The 13613-nt window shown below is 45.5% G+C and overlaps 1 protein-coding gene across 7 annotated transcripts in view; it reads right to left on the bottom strand.

Moving 5' to 3' along the window:
* Positions 1-13613, bottom strand: part of LOC132155896 (rho GTPase-activating protein 42) — a 114504-nt gene that overhangs the window by 52625 nt on the left and 48266 nt on the right. The window lies entirely within an intron of this gene.

Here is a 13613-nt window from a genome sequence, read left to right as displayed (position 1 = left end):
GACTGTCAATTACAGCTTCATTCTGCGTGTTTGTTCGCATATGTTGTACCAGAGATCAAGAGGATTTACACTCGTGTTGCTATGTGGTTGCTATGCTGGTATTTGCTAGGGCTCTGCTAGGAAGTTGAAAGGATGTTCTAGGTGGATGCTAGTGCATTACAAGCTAATTTTCAATGGGAGGTCACAGGCTTTGCAATGACGTTGCTAGGTGGTTGTTATGGTGTTGTGGGTGGTCACTAAGGCATTGCTAGTTTGCTGCATTCTCTACCATAGGAGAGGAAGAATTGTATAAACTTGTTAAATCATCTAAACCAACAACATGTATGTTAGACCCTATACCATCTAAGCTCCTAAAAGAGGTGCTTCCAGAAGTCATAGATCCTCTTCTGACTATTATTAATTCCTCATTGTCATTAGGATATGTCCCCAAAACCTTCAAACTGGCTGTTATTAAGCCTCTCATCAAAAAACCACAACTTGACCCCAAAGAACTAGTTAATTATAGACCAATCTCGAATCTCCCTTTTCTGTCCAAGATGCTAGAAAAGGTGGTATCCACACAATTATATTCCTTCTTAGAGAAAAATGGTATATGTGAGGATTTCCAGTCAGGATTTAGACCGTATCATAGTACTGAGACTGCTCTCCTTAGAGTTACAAATGATCTGCTCTTATCATCTGATCGTGGGTGTATCTCTCTATTAGTTTTATTGGATCTTAGTGCTGCGTTTGACACAATTGACCACAACATTCTTTTGCATAGACTTGAACACTTTGTTGGCATCAGTGGAAGTGCATTAGCATGGTTTAAATCGTACTTATATGACCGCCATCAGTTCGTAGCAGTGAATGAAGATGTATCCTATCGATCACAAGTGCAGTATGGAGTACCTCAAGGCTCAGTACTAGGGACGCTACTCTTCACGCTTTATATGTTACCCTTGGGAGATATCATCAGGAAACATGGTGTTTGCTTTCACTGTTATGCTGATGATACTCAGCTCTATATTTCTTCGCAGCCCGGTGAAACACACCAATTTGAAAAACTAATGGATTGCATAGTCGATATAAAAAACTGGATGACGAATAATTTCTTACTGCTAAATTCTGAAAAAACAGAGGTGTTAATTATAGGACCTAAAAACTCCGCTTGTAATAACCTAGAACACTGTCTAAGACTTGATGGTTGCTCTGTCAATTCTTCGTCATCAGTTAGGAACCTAGGTGTGCTATTTGATCGCAATCTTTCCTTAGAAAGCCACGTTTCTAGCATTTGTAAAACTGCATTTTTCCATCTCAAAAATATATCTAAATTACGGCCTATGCTCTCAATGTCAAATGCAGAAATGTTAATCCATGCATTTATGACCTCAAGGTTAGATTATTGTAATGCTTTATTGGGTGGTTGTTCTGCACGCTTAAACAAACTACAGCTAGTCCAAAATGCAGCAGCAAGAGTTCTTACTAGAACCAGGAAGTATGACCATATTAGCCCGGTCCTGTCAACACTGCACTGGCTCCCTATCAAGCATCGCATAGATTTTAAAATATTGCTTATTACTTATAAAGCCCTGAATGGTTTAGCACCTCAGTATTTGAATGAGCTCCTTTTACATTATAATCATCTACGTCCGCTATGTTCTCAAAACTCAGGCAATTTGATAATACCTAGAATATCAAAATCAACTGCAGGCGGCAGATCCTTTTCCTATTTGGCGCCCAAACTCTGGAATAACCTACCTAACATTGTTCGGGAGGCAGACACACTCTTGCAGTTTAAATCTAGATTAAAGACCCATCTCTTTAACCTGGCATACACATAACATACTAATATGCTTTTATTATCCAAATCCGTTAAAGGATTTTTAGGCTGCATTAATTAGGTAAACCGGAACTGGAAACACTTCCCATAACACCCTATGTACTTGCTACATCATTAGAAGAATGGCATCTACGCTAATATTTGTCTGTTTCTCTCTTGTTCCGAGGTCACCGTGGCCACCAGATCCAGTCTGTGTCCAGATCAGAGGGTCACTGCAGTCACCCGGATCCAGTACGTATCCAGACCAGATGCTGGATCAGCACCTAGGAAGGACCTCTACATCCCTGAAAGACAGTGGAGACCAGGACAACTAGAGCCCCAGATACAGATCCCCTGTAAAGACCTTGTCTCAGAGGAGCACCAGGACAAGACCACAGGAAACAGATGATTCTTCTGCACAATCTGACTCTGCTGCAGCCTGGAATTGAACTACTGGTTTCGTCTGGTCAGAGGAGAACTGGCCCCCCAACTGAGCCTGGTTTCTCCCAAGGTTTTTTTCTCTATTCTGTCACCGATGGAGTTTCGGTTCCTTGCCGCTGTCGCCTCTGGCTTGCTTAGTTGGGGACACTTCATCTACAGTGATATCGTTGACTTGATTGCAAATAAATGCACAGACACTATTTAACTGAACAGAGATGACATCACTGAATTCAATGATGAACTACCTTTAACTATCATTTTGCATTATTGACACTGTTTTCCTAATGAATGTTGTTCAGTTGCTTTGACGCAATGTATTTTGTTTAAAGCGCTATATAAATAAAGGTGACTTTGACTTTGACTTTGCTGCTAGGGTTTTCTGGGCGGTCACTAAGGTAATTATAGGGTGTTCTATGGGTGTTCACTCAGGCTTTAAGATATTGCTAGGTGGTTTCTAGGGGAGTTGCTAGGTGGTTGGCACAGTGCTCTGGGTGGTTGCTGGGGTGTCTTAGGTGGTTGTTAGGAGTGTTGCTAGGGTGTTGTTACTAGGTAACTGTTATAATACTGTGAATGGTTTCTAGGAAATAGCTACAGTGCTGTAAGGTAGTTGCTGTAAGTTGCTCTGGGTGGTTACCAAGGCATTGCTAGTCTGCTGCTAGGGTATTCTGGGAGGTTGCCTAGGTGATGTTAGGGTGTTCTTTAGGTGTTTACCCATGCTGTGTCCCAATTAGCCTACTTATACTATATATTTCTTTGTGAAGGAAAAGTACATACTTTTGAGTGTGTAGCAGAATAGTAGGCAAACTTTGGGACATACTACTTTGTCATAACTGTGTCTTTAACAGACAACTCTGTTGCTTAGTTTCGTGCATTCTGTCACCATTTAAACTGCCCTGTCAATTGGCTTGTCACATTAACATAATTCACATTTCGTGTCACTTGCTTTCCTACCATAATGGAGAGAAATGAAGTTGCAGGTTGATCTGCAAATCGTGGGCCCTTCATGCCGAGAACTCTACTCATGTGAATACATGATGCATTTAAAAGATAATAACCAAACGTATGTGTATAAAATGCTGCTGCAGATGAAATGTAATGCAGATAATATTAAATAAAAAAAATTTCATGCTGGATATACATTGATTATTTTTTCACTCAAACCCCTTTCTCCACCTTCCATCGTCTCACATATCCACCATGTTTGTAGTTTTTTAACATTCATTTCAACATACTATGATTTGGGACATGCCAATTCTATTTTCAAATTCTATTTATACATATGTGAATTGGGAAGCAGCAACAGGTTTGCAAAGATATTGCTAGGTGGTTATTATGGTGCTCTGGGTGGCTGATAGGGCAGTTGCTAGGGTGTTGTTGCTAGGTGGTTTCCATGATATTCTGGGTGGTTACAAAGGCATTGCTAGTGTGCTGTGTTCTAGGAGGTCACCAAGGTGAAGATAGGATGTTCTATGGGAGCTCACTGAGGGGTTTGCAACAATGTTGCATGATTTTTAATGTTGTGCCCAAGAACATCTGAAAGCAGGGTCCTTATTCACTAAAGGTCAATGGTGTCACTGCACATGGTTGTTGATTATGGCAGCAGTAGGGTGGCAATATGTGCCGTTCAAAAAAAACCAAAGCAAAGTACACCACAATGCTTCAAGACAAACGAACAAACAAACATGTGAAAGCGATTCGAAAGCATAAGGAGCCGTCTGCTCTGCTCTTTATAGCTCTCATGAATGTTACACAATGATCAACCTGCACAGTGCAAATAGCCAAAACCTGGATATTTTAGGCATTATTAAAATCCTGGTTGGGACGTGTCCCGTATGAACGGCACATATGGCCACCGTAGGCAGTAGACATGATTGGCTTCCTGTAGTGCTTTCTGTCGCACAGCTGAATCAGCCTACTTCAGAACAGAACATGCTGTTCATTCCTACAGCCATGTCATAGAGGGGGTGGAGAGTGCAGTCAATGATGTTGCCCAGCAGCTCGGACATCATTCTCCTCTCCTCTACAACCTCCAGATGCTTCCGTTCCTCTCCAATGAAAAAGCATGCTTTCTTGTTGAGATTGTTCATCTGCATTATTACACCCAGAGCCCCAGCTCACTACCGTGTAGAAGAACAAGGCAGTCATGTCAACAGATTAAAAGAGTGTGCAGCTATACACACACTAAAACAACTGAGATTTTAGAAAGATAAAGTGTTGTTTGCCCAATCTGTCGTCAACATGAACCCCAAGGTCTCAAACCAGGAATATGATATATGACATGACATTATAAAACTGTTCCAGTACTTGATTCTGATTGGTCAACAGCTGTTTTTTATTATTAAATAAACACTGCAAAAAGTAGCTTTAGAAATAAATATTTTATTTGACTCAACGTAGAAGTTTTCACACATTTTTAGGCTCCATCTCTTTTTTTCTTTCTTTTTTTTAGCTGCTGCATCTGAATTGGTATTTACAGACTGTTTACTGCAGGTCAGAGGCATGAATGCATTTATACTGCAATTTAAATAGCATAAATAATGCTGTGATATTAATGGGTTTTAATTGGTTTTAAAGGGATAGTCATCGAAAAAATTAAATCATAATAATAATTTTCATAAAAAAAAAATACAATAAATAAAGAGAAAAGACAGACAATATAGTCAAAAATAAATTAACATTTATCGAACTGTTATACAAAATCAGTATCACATTTGCACTTCTGTCATTTGGACAAAAGCAGCGCTTTGTGTGATACTGCACTCGTAGCTTGTGTGATATTTTTTATGTCATAAGATATAAATATGAGACAAAAACTTTGAATTTTAGGAGCATATAACTGCATTCGATGCTTTGATTCGAGGAGCCTGATTCGACTACCAATCTAACAGTCGAATATTCATGGGGTGTTATTGATTTTGCCATTTTGACTATGGGGGAGCTTAAATGTCTGATTTCACATAGAACTACTGGTTTTCTCCCAGTAAGTTAATATACAGCCTATTATGATAAAGCTGTAAGAATCTGAAAATAAAGAAGCTTCAAATTAATATTTTAAAGTGCGTGAATAAATCCAACCACCCCTTTAGATTTATGTTCCACTTTCCATAATCCGGTCCAGCGCCACTGCCCAGGATGGCCGCCAGTCCAGAGTCATGGCACAAGATGGCCGCTTGTCCAGCGCCTCTACACGGGATGACAGCCACAGTTGACCCTCCAGAGTCGAGTCAGGTTCCCGTTGACCCTCCAGAGTCAAGTCAGGTCACCGTTGACCCTCCAGAGTCGAGTCAGGTCACCGTTGACCCTCCAGAGTCAGGTCAGGTCACCGTTGACACTCCAGAGTCAGGTCGGATCACCGTTGACACTCCAGAGTCAGGTCAGGTCACCATTGACACTCCAGAATTAAGCACTACCACAGTGAGACCTCAGGAGTCAAGTCACCGGTGATCTTCAAGGACAAAGTCAAGTCACCGGTGTTCTTCATGGGCAAGGTCAAGTCACCGACTATCTTCATGGGCAAATGCAAGTCACCAATGATCTTCATGAGCAGAGTCAGGTCACCAATGATCTTCATGAGCAGAGTCAGGTCACCAATGATCTTCATGAGCAGAGTCAGGTCACCAATGATCTTCATGAGCAGAGTCAGGTCACCAATGATCTTCATGAGCAGAGTCAAGTCACCATTGATCTTCCTGAATCCAGTCTAAACTCTGCAGAACTACCAGAGCCTCTCCACATCTCTGCTGAACTACCAAAGCCTCTCCACGACTCTGCTGAACTACCAGAACCTCTCCACGTCTCAGCCGAACTCTCTGAGCACTCGACTGATCCTGTCGTGGCCACGGAGGCCACCCTTAACTTGTTCATGGTCTCTATTTCAGCCTTACCTGACCAGACTTGCTCTCCTGGGTCATCGATCCCACTGTGGTGGTCCTCCGCTCTACCATGGTGGGCTTCTGTCTCGACTGCACGGCTGTGGTGGTCCTCTGCTCCGCCCTGGGGGGCTTCTGTCTCGTCAGCTCGGCTGTGGTGGTCCTCTGCGCCGCCCTGGTGGGTTTCTGTCTGTTCCACACGACTGTGGTGGTCCTCTGCGCCGCCCTGGTGGGCTTCTGTCTCATCCGCACGGTTGTGGTGGTCCTCTGCTCCACCCTGGGTGGCATCTGTCTCGTCTGCTCGGCTGTGGTGGTCCTCTGCGCCGCCCTGGTGGGCCTCTGTCTCGACCGCACGGCTGGGGTGGTCCTCTGCGCCGCCCGGGTGGGCTGCTGTCTCGACCGCATGGCTGTGGTGGTCCTCTAAGCAGCCCTGGTGGGCCTCTGTCTCGTCCGCACGGCTGTGGTGGGCTCCGGTTCAACCTGCGCCGTCCCGGGGGTCCCCAGTTCCACTTGCTCCACCCTGGATTCCTGCCCTGACTATCAGTCAAATATCGGCAAGATTCGAAAATTCCGTTTTGACTATGAAAATCCTTAGTCGGGGACACCCCTAAATATAATATAATTATATTAATTATATAATTATATTATATTATATTACATAAATATTATATAATATAATATAATATAGTTTATCTAAATGTACAACATTAAAAATGCTAAAATATACGTAAAAAGGAAACCAGAATATATAAGCTTCATCAAACCTGCAGTATACCATGTATTTACAATCTTTGTAATGCCAAATACTTCCTACAAGTAATTATTTTTATTTTTATTTTTTTGCAGCAGCACATAACAGCTGTCAATGAGATGAATTGGTAAGCTAATGAATATTCCTCTCACCAGGTATTTAAAACCTCCTTGCCCAAAACATGCAAACATACCAGGTAAGGATGCACATCTGCATATGTGGAGCAGACCTGCCGTGGCTGTGTGACATGACACTCGCTTTGATTAACAGTTATTCCATGCTGTGAGGGTGTGTGATAAAGCTATAACACAGCACATAATACCTAGTCTAATTTTAGAGAGACCTTTCTCCTCCACCATCTCTGGAGAGTGTTGCTCTCTACCCATAAATCAAAAAGAATTGTTTTCATTGTATCAAAAAGCCCCTGAAATACACGGTCACCCTCACCTTTGCTTGACAAAGGCACACAAACCTCATCTACATTTGAACACTGTGTGATTAGACATAAACCCCAAAACTGGCACGGTTTCTATCAGTTTCTCATTTCATTCCTTTGTTTTATTACAATTTAAGAAGCACTGCTTCATTGGCATTCAAAAATATCCACCCACCCCCCCAAGCCTTGAATGGAGAATTTTGAAAGCATAACTTTATCAAAGGAATTACTGGTTAGATTAATATTCCGACACGAGGGAAGAACTGTGATGAGAACATCATCCCTACGGCTAATGGAGACGCTAAATGTGGCTAACTGGAAAATAACTCAATAAATGCTACAATTTCCAGCTCATTCCTTGATTATTATTTTATGACCAATGAATAAAGAATGTGTATTCGAAACTCTGAAGAATCTGTAAGGCACAAATAGGACTATGTGTGTGTGTGTGTGTGTGTGTGTGTGTGTGTGTGTGTGTGTGTGTGTGTGTCTAATGCTTAGATCTGAAAGGGATCAGATCTATATGATTTAAATGCATGAGTTAAATCGACACCTTGGCTGCGGTTTGGAGTGGAACGTCCTCACGGCTGATTTCATACCGTCTTAACTTGCCTAGCTGTAGAGCAAAACATTCTTCGCTGCAGTGCTCAGACACGGTGACTAATCTGAATCTGAATGACTTGATATCAACAGCGAAGGTTTTCAATGCATTTTTTCCTTTGTAGTTGTGGAGGCAGTTCTCAGGACATTTGGCCTTTGGAATTAATTTCGGGATGAGCTGCCGTAATCATCCTTATCTGGAATGGCCTGTCTTGATGGGGCCTTTGAAGACAGTCTCACCTGTAGGGATCACATGTCACTGAAGACATACCAGGGACATCAAAAAAGGCCTTAAATGCAAAAAGTAATTGCTGTATCACGCAGCAAGTTTATGTAAAACATACATTACATGCAAAAAGTTGGAGTGAACTGATTTTACCTTTCACTCCTTAGAACAGTTTTACACCCCAAGAGACATCATGCCATAAAGCCTAAATATAATGCTAAAAGAATAGAATATAGGGGGAATGTGAAAATGAATTAAAAAGAGAAAACAAAGGAAAACTGTCATGTTCTCTAGCTTGAGTGCCTGTAAGCTTCACTAGGGGGCACTCCATTCCAGACTCTTGCCACTTCAGCCCGGACTCCATTTCCCACAATTCTTTACCTTGACTCATCATCAATTGCAATCACCTGTCTCTCATCACCTCATCAGTCCCACACTATAAAAACAGCACACACACATGCTATCATCGTTTGTGATTTAATGCTTAGCCTTTAATGTTCTCCTGTTTTCCCTGAGTTTCCTTCCTATGTTTTCTTGCCCTGCCTTGTCTTGGAGTATTTTGATCTTGGACTATTTATTTGTTTATGATTGTTTGCTGCCTGACCTTCGCTTATTTAGTGAATTACTCTTTTGGATTGCCTTGTATGTACTGTTTCGCTGGTGTTTGACCTTGCCTGTTTGACTACGCTCTACTAATAACGCCTGCCAGTGGATTCCCACTCAGTTGTCACAACGCCTCCTTTGTTACAAAAACAGTGCATCTGTGAATAAAAATAGATACTTTATGATACTTGTATACATTCTCAAGTGTTAAAGGATAGGGATGTAGGTTGAGATGTGTCTCTGAGTGGAACTGACTGTCTTCAGAAAAGTTCAGATGGTGAAGTATTTTCTTTTCATCTTGCCCCTGTATAAACTGGGATTAAAGTGTTCCGTTGCTACGACGGATTTCTGTCAGTTTATAAAGAGTCACTTGCTTCATTCCTGAATGATTCAGCCATTTGAACAACTCAATTGAATGAATGATTCAGTGATAAAATCAGTGACTTTCCACCACCTGCTGGTGGATTTAGTTTCAATTTTAGATCATTTCAGTTATGTAAATAATTTAATATTTCTGTATTCAAAATGTTATATTTAAAACATTAATCTCCACATACATTTATGAATTTAATTGCACCCATTCCACCTCTGAGCAATGGAAATGTTCCTTCAAACCACTTTTGTGTTCTTCTGTGCAACATCTGTAGTATAAATTAATTTATTAATACTCATTTCATATGATTGGTAACTTAATTGTCTTATTTTACTAATTCTTGTCTTATTCATTAAAAATTGTACTAAATCTGCCAGCAGATGGCAGCAAGTCACTGATTTGATTTGAATCATTCATTCAATTGATTTGTTCAAATGGCTGAATAATTCAGAAATTAAGCAAGTGACTCTTTATATACTGACAGATATCCGTCGTAGCGACGGAACACTTTAATCCCAGTTTATACAGGGGCAAGATGAAAAGAAAATACTTCACCATCTGAACTTTTCTGAAGACAGTCAGTTCCCCTCAGAGACACATCTCAACCTACATCCCTATCCTTTAACACTTGACAATGTATACAAGTATCATAAAGTATCTATTTTTATTCACAGATGCACTGTTTTTGTAACAAAGGAGGCGTTGTGACAACTGAGTGGGAATCCACTTGCAGGCTTTATTAGTAGAGCGTAGTCAAACAGGCAAGGTCAAACACCAGCGAAACAGTACATACAAGAAACAGTACATACAAGGCAATGCAAAAGAGTAACTGTCTGGAAATCCGTCGTAGCGACTGAACACGTTTATCCCTATATAAAGCATACTGAAGTATGCTTCATACTCATAAGCGCCACCTACTGACATAGAGTGAATTTGCGTTTTCATTCAGCTCGTCTGTTTTTATGTAGTTTTATGAAGCATAAAACCCGCCCCATCACGAAGTAAAAAATACATTGCAGAGCAAGAGGATTCAGCATTATGATAGGTCAGATCGCCAATCAATCAAGCTCCAAGGGCCAATTTCGACCAATCTGTTTATATTGTGACGCGTGTCCTGAGCCCTCATCAGCGTCGCCCTGGAAAAAGAGCAGGCACACCTCCACCTGCTCATTACGGGCTGAGCGGTCACACCTGCAGTCCATCAGGGACGGGCTTTATAAGCAGCGTTGACGAACACAGAGGTGAGAGATGTCTCCAAAAGACTCGGCTAACAATTCTCTGTGTTTCCCTCTAGACAGCAGCGTGTGACCACCAGCCCACAAAGGACACGGACTTCACTGACCCACACAGCACTGCGCACCGAAGGAGGAGAGAAGGCCAAGCACTGAGCAACGGAAACCCCTCACGTTGGCTATTTCCCCCTTCACCCTTACAATAAAATCCACCCTTCGGGGAACTTACCTTGATCCTCGTGTCGTGTGCTTCTTCACCCCGTCACACTGGTGGAGAATGCGGGCATTGCAGTGAAGACGTCACCGACCAGGATCCCTTCATCACTATCACCATTTACTTGGTTTGTTGAAGGATGTTTTTTTCCCGGGTTGTTTTTCTCACGTCCCCTTCCTGTTTCTCCAGGTGGTGCTCCTCCCCCAATGATGGAGGATCTGTTGAAGCACCTCACCGAGGTAAGCATCCGCCAGCAACAGATTATGTAGCACATGGCCTCCCGACAAGGGGAAATGGAACGAGAGCTCACCGCCTTACGCATGGCGGCCGCCCCGCGAACTCCGCTACCTGACCCCCAAGCCCATGCTACCCAACTCATCCCGAAGATGACGGCGCATGATGACGTCGAGACATTCCTTCAGATGTTTGAGGCGATCGCCATCCGGGAGGCATGGCCCAGGGATGAGTGGGCGCGGATCGTGTGGGCGGATACTCCAAATCAGGCCCCACGGGCAAAGTGAAGATAAATGGCCGGCCGGTGCTCGCCCTCCTCGATTCAGGCAGCGCGGTCACCCTTGTCCGGTCAACTGTCCTTCCTCCACGGCCTGAACCCAAAGCCAGACTGCCCATCGACTGTGTCCATTGCGATACCAGGGAAGTACCAGCGCAGCGGGTCACCATCACGGCGCCCCCTGATCGTCAATTATCTGCCTGTACCGGTCCTCCTCGGCAGGGATTGGCCGGGGTTCAACCGCCTCTTTGCCTCCGCAAGCCAGCCTGTCAGCCCCGCCAGGAACCGCCCACAACACCGGAAGACCACGAAGCCCCGACGGCGTCCCGTGCTGCTGGCCTCGGATGAGTCCTCCCATCATAACCCTAACCATAACCCTATCCAACGCATACGCAACCGTTTCCACTGGCCAGGCCTGGAGGCCGAGGTAAAACGCTTCTGTCAGGCCTGTCCCACCTGTCAGCGGACGTCTCCACGTACCCCTCCCCCCAGCCCGCTGATTCCGCTGCCCATCATTGAGGTGCTCTTCGAGCGGATCGGAATGGACCTAGTGGGGCCGCTGCCAAAGTCCACCCGGGGACACGAACACATTCTGGTCATCCTGGACTACGCCACCCGCTACCCTGAGGCCATCCCACTCCGCAAAGCCACCGCGAAAGCCATTGCCCAGGAGCTCTTCCTGTTGAGTAGTCGGGTCGGCCTACCATCCCAGATACTGACTGACCAGGGCACCCCCTTCATGTCCCGGGTGATGGCTGACCTCTGCAAGCTTCTCCAGATAAAACAGCTCCGCACCACCATATACCACCCGCAAACAGACGGCCTGGTCGATCGCTTCAATCAAACACTGAAGCAGATGCTGCGGCGAGTGGCTGCTGAAGACAGTAGGGCCCCAGCTTGCAGCCCTCGCTCAGTGACCTCCCGTGGCTGTGGACATGGACCCCCACCTCTCAGCCGCCCAAAAGTCGGAGCTGCAACACCTGGTCAGTCAATTCATCGATGTGTTCTCTCCCCAGCCAGGAGGGACCCACGCACTCAAGCACGATATCCGCACAGCACCCGGAGTAATCCGGCATCGGCCCTAGCGTGTTCCGTAAGGGCTCGGCGACACGCCATTGAGGAGGAGGTACAGGAGATGTTGAGGTTAGGGATCATCGAACCATCACGCAGCCCCTGGTCCAGCCCCATCATCATGGTTCCAAAGCCCGACGACACCTTCCGCTTTTGCAATGACTTCCGCCGCCTGAACGAAGTCTCGGAGTTTGACGGCTACCCAATGCCGCGGGTTGATGAACTCTTAGATTGCCTGGGAAGGGCCTGGTACATTTCAACTCTCGACCTCACCAAGGGCTACTGGCAGGTCCCCCTAACCGAGCAGGCCAAGCCGAAGACGGCGTTCTCCACCCCTAGTGGCCACTGGCAATACCGGGTCCTACCCTTCGGCCTGCATGGGGCTCCCACCACCTTCCAGCGGCTAATGGACATCCTCCTGCGGCCGCACCAGGCCTATGCCGCCGCCTACCTGGACGATGTAGTCATACATTCTGAGACTTGGGAGGACCACCTGGAGCGGCTACGGAAGGTGCTGTTGGAACTCTGCCGGGCTGGGCTGACCGCCAACCCCCGTAAGTGTCACCTGGCCCTCACCGATGCCAAGTACCTCAGCTACCAAGTGGGCTGCGGCCTCATTCTACCCCAGGAGAAGAACGTGGCGGCGATCCTCTCCTCGCCGCGGCCCACCATCAAAATGCAGATACGTGCCTTTTTGGGGTTGGCGGGATATTACCGCTGTTTTATCCCTAACTTCTCCTCCTTAGCCTCTCCCCTAACAGACCTGACCAGAAAGGGGCAACCAGAGAAGGTCCCATGGAACCCAGAGACAGAGAGTGCGTTCCAGCGCGTGAAGAGCCCATGTTCAGGGCCCCCGACTTCAATCGCCCCTTCCTGTTGCAAACAGATGCGTCCGATACCAGGTTGGGAGCCATCCTCTCCCAGGTCCTCGACAGTGAGGAACAACCAGTCATCTATATCAGCCGAAAGCTGACCTCAGCGGAGCTACGGTATGCAACCGTCGAGAAGGAGGCACTGGCCGTCAAGTGGGCAGTCCTGGAGCTCCGCTATTACCTCCTCAGCCACCAGTTCACCCTGATTACAGACCACGCCCCTCTACAGTTGATGGCCCGAGCGAAGGACACCAACGCCAGGGTGACTAGATGGTTCCTCGCGCTCCAGGACTTCCACTTCACCATACAACACCGGGCGGGGACGGCCAACGCGAACGCCGACGGTCTCTCGAGGATATGGTCAGCTATCGCAGGTCTGTCAGGTTCCACTCCCCGCCCTCCCGCAATTTCCCCACTTCTCCACAGGGAAAGGACGACGCTTAGGGGGGGAGTGTGATGCGTGTCCCGAGCTCTCATCAGCGTCGGCCTGGAAACAGAGCAGGCACACCTGCACCTGCAACTAATGATTATTTTTTCTGTCGACTAATCTAACGGTTATTTTTTCGATTAGTCGACTACTCTAACGATTATTTTTATTGAAATCGCCGATTCT

The sequence above is a fragment of the Carassius carassius genome, chromosome 13 (assembly GCF_963082965.1).
Source record: "Carassius carassius chromosome 13, fCarCar2.1, whole genome shotgun sequence".
NCBI lineage: Eukaryota > Metazoa > Chordata > Actinopteri > Cypriniformes > Cyprinidae > Carassius > Carassius carassius.
The sequence above is the reverse complement of the archived record's forward strand: the minus strand, read 5'-3'. Positions and strand labels throughout refer to the sequence as shown.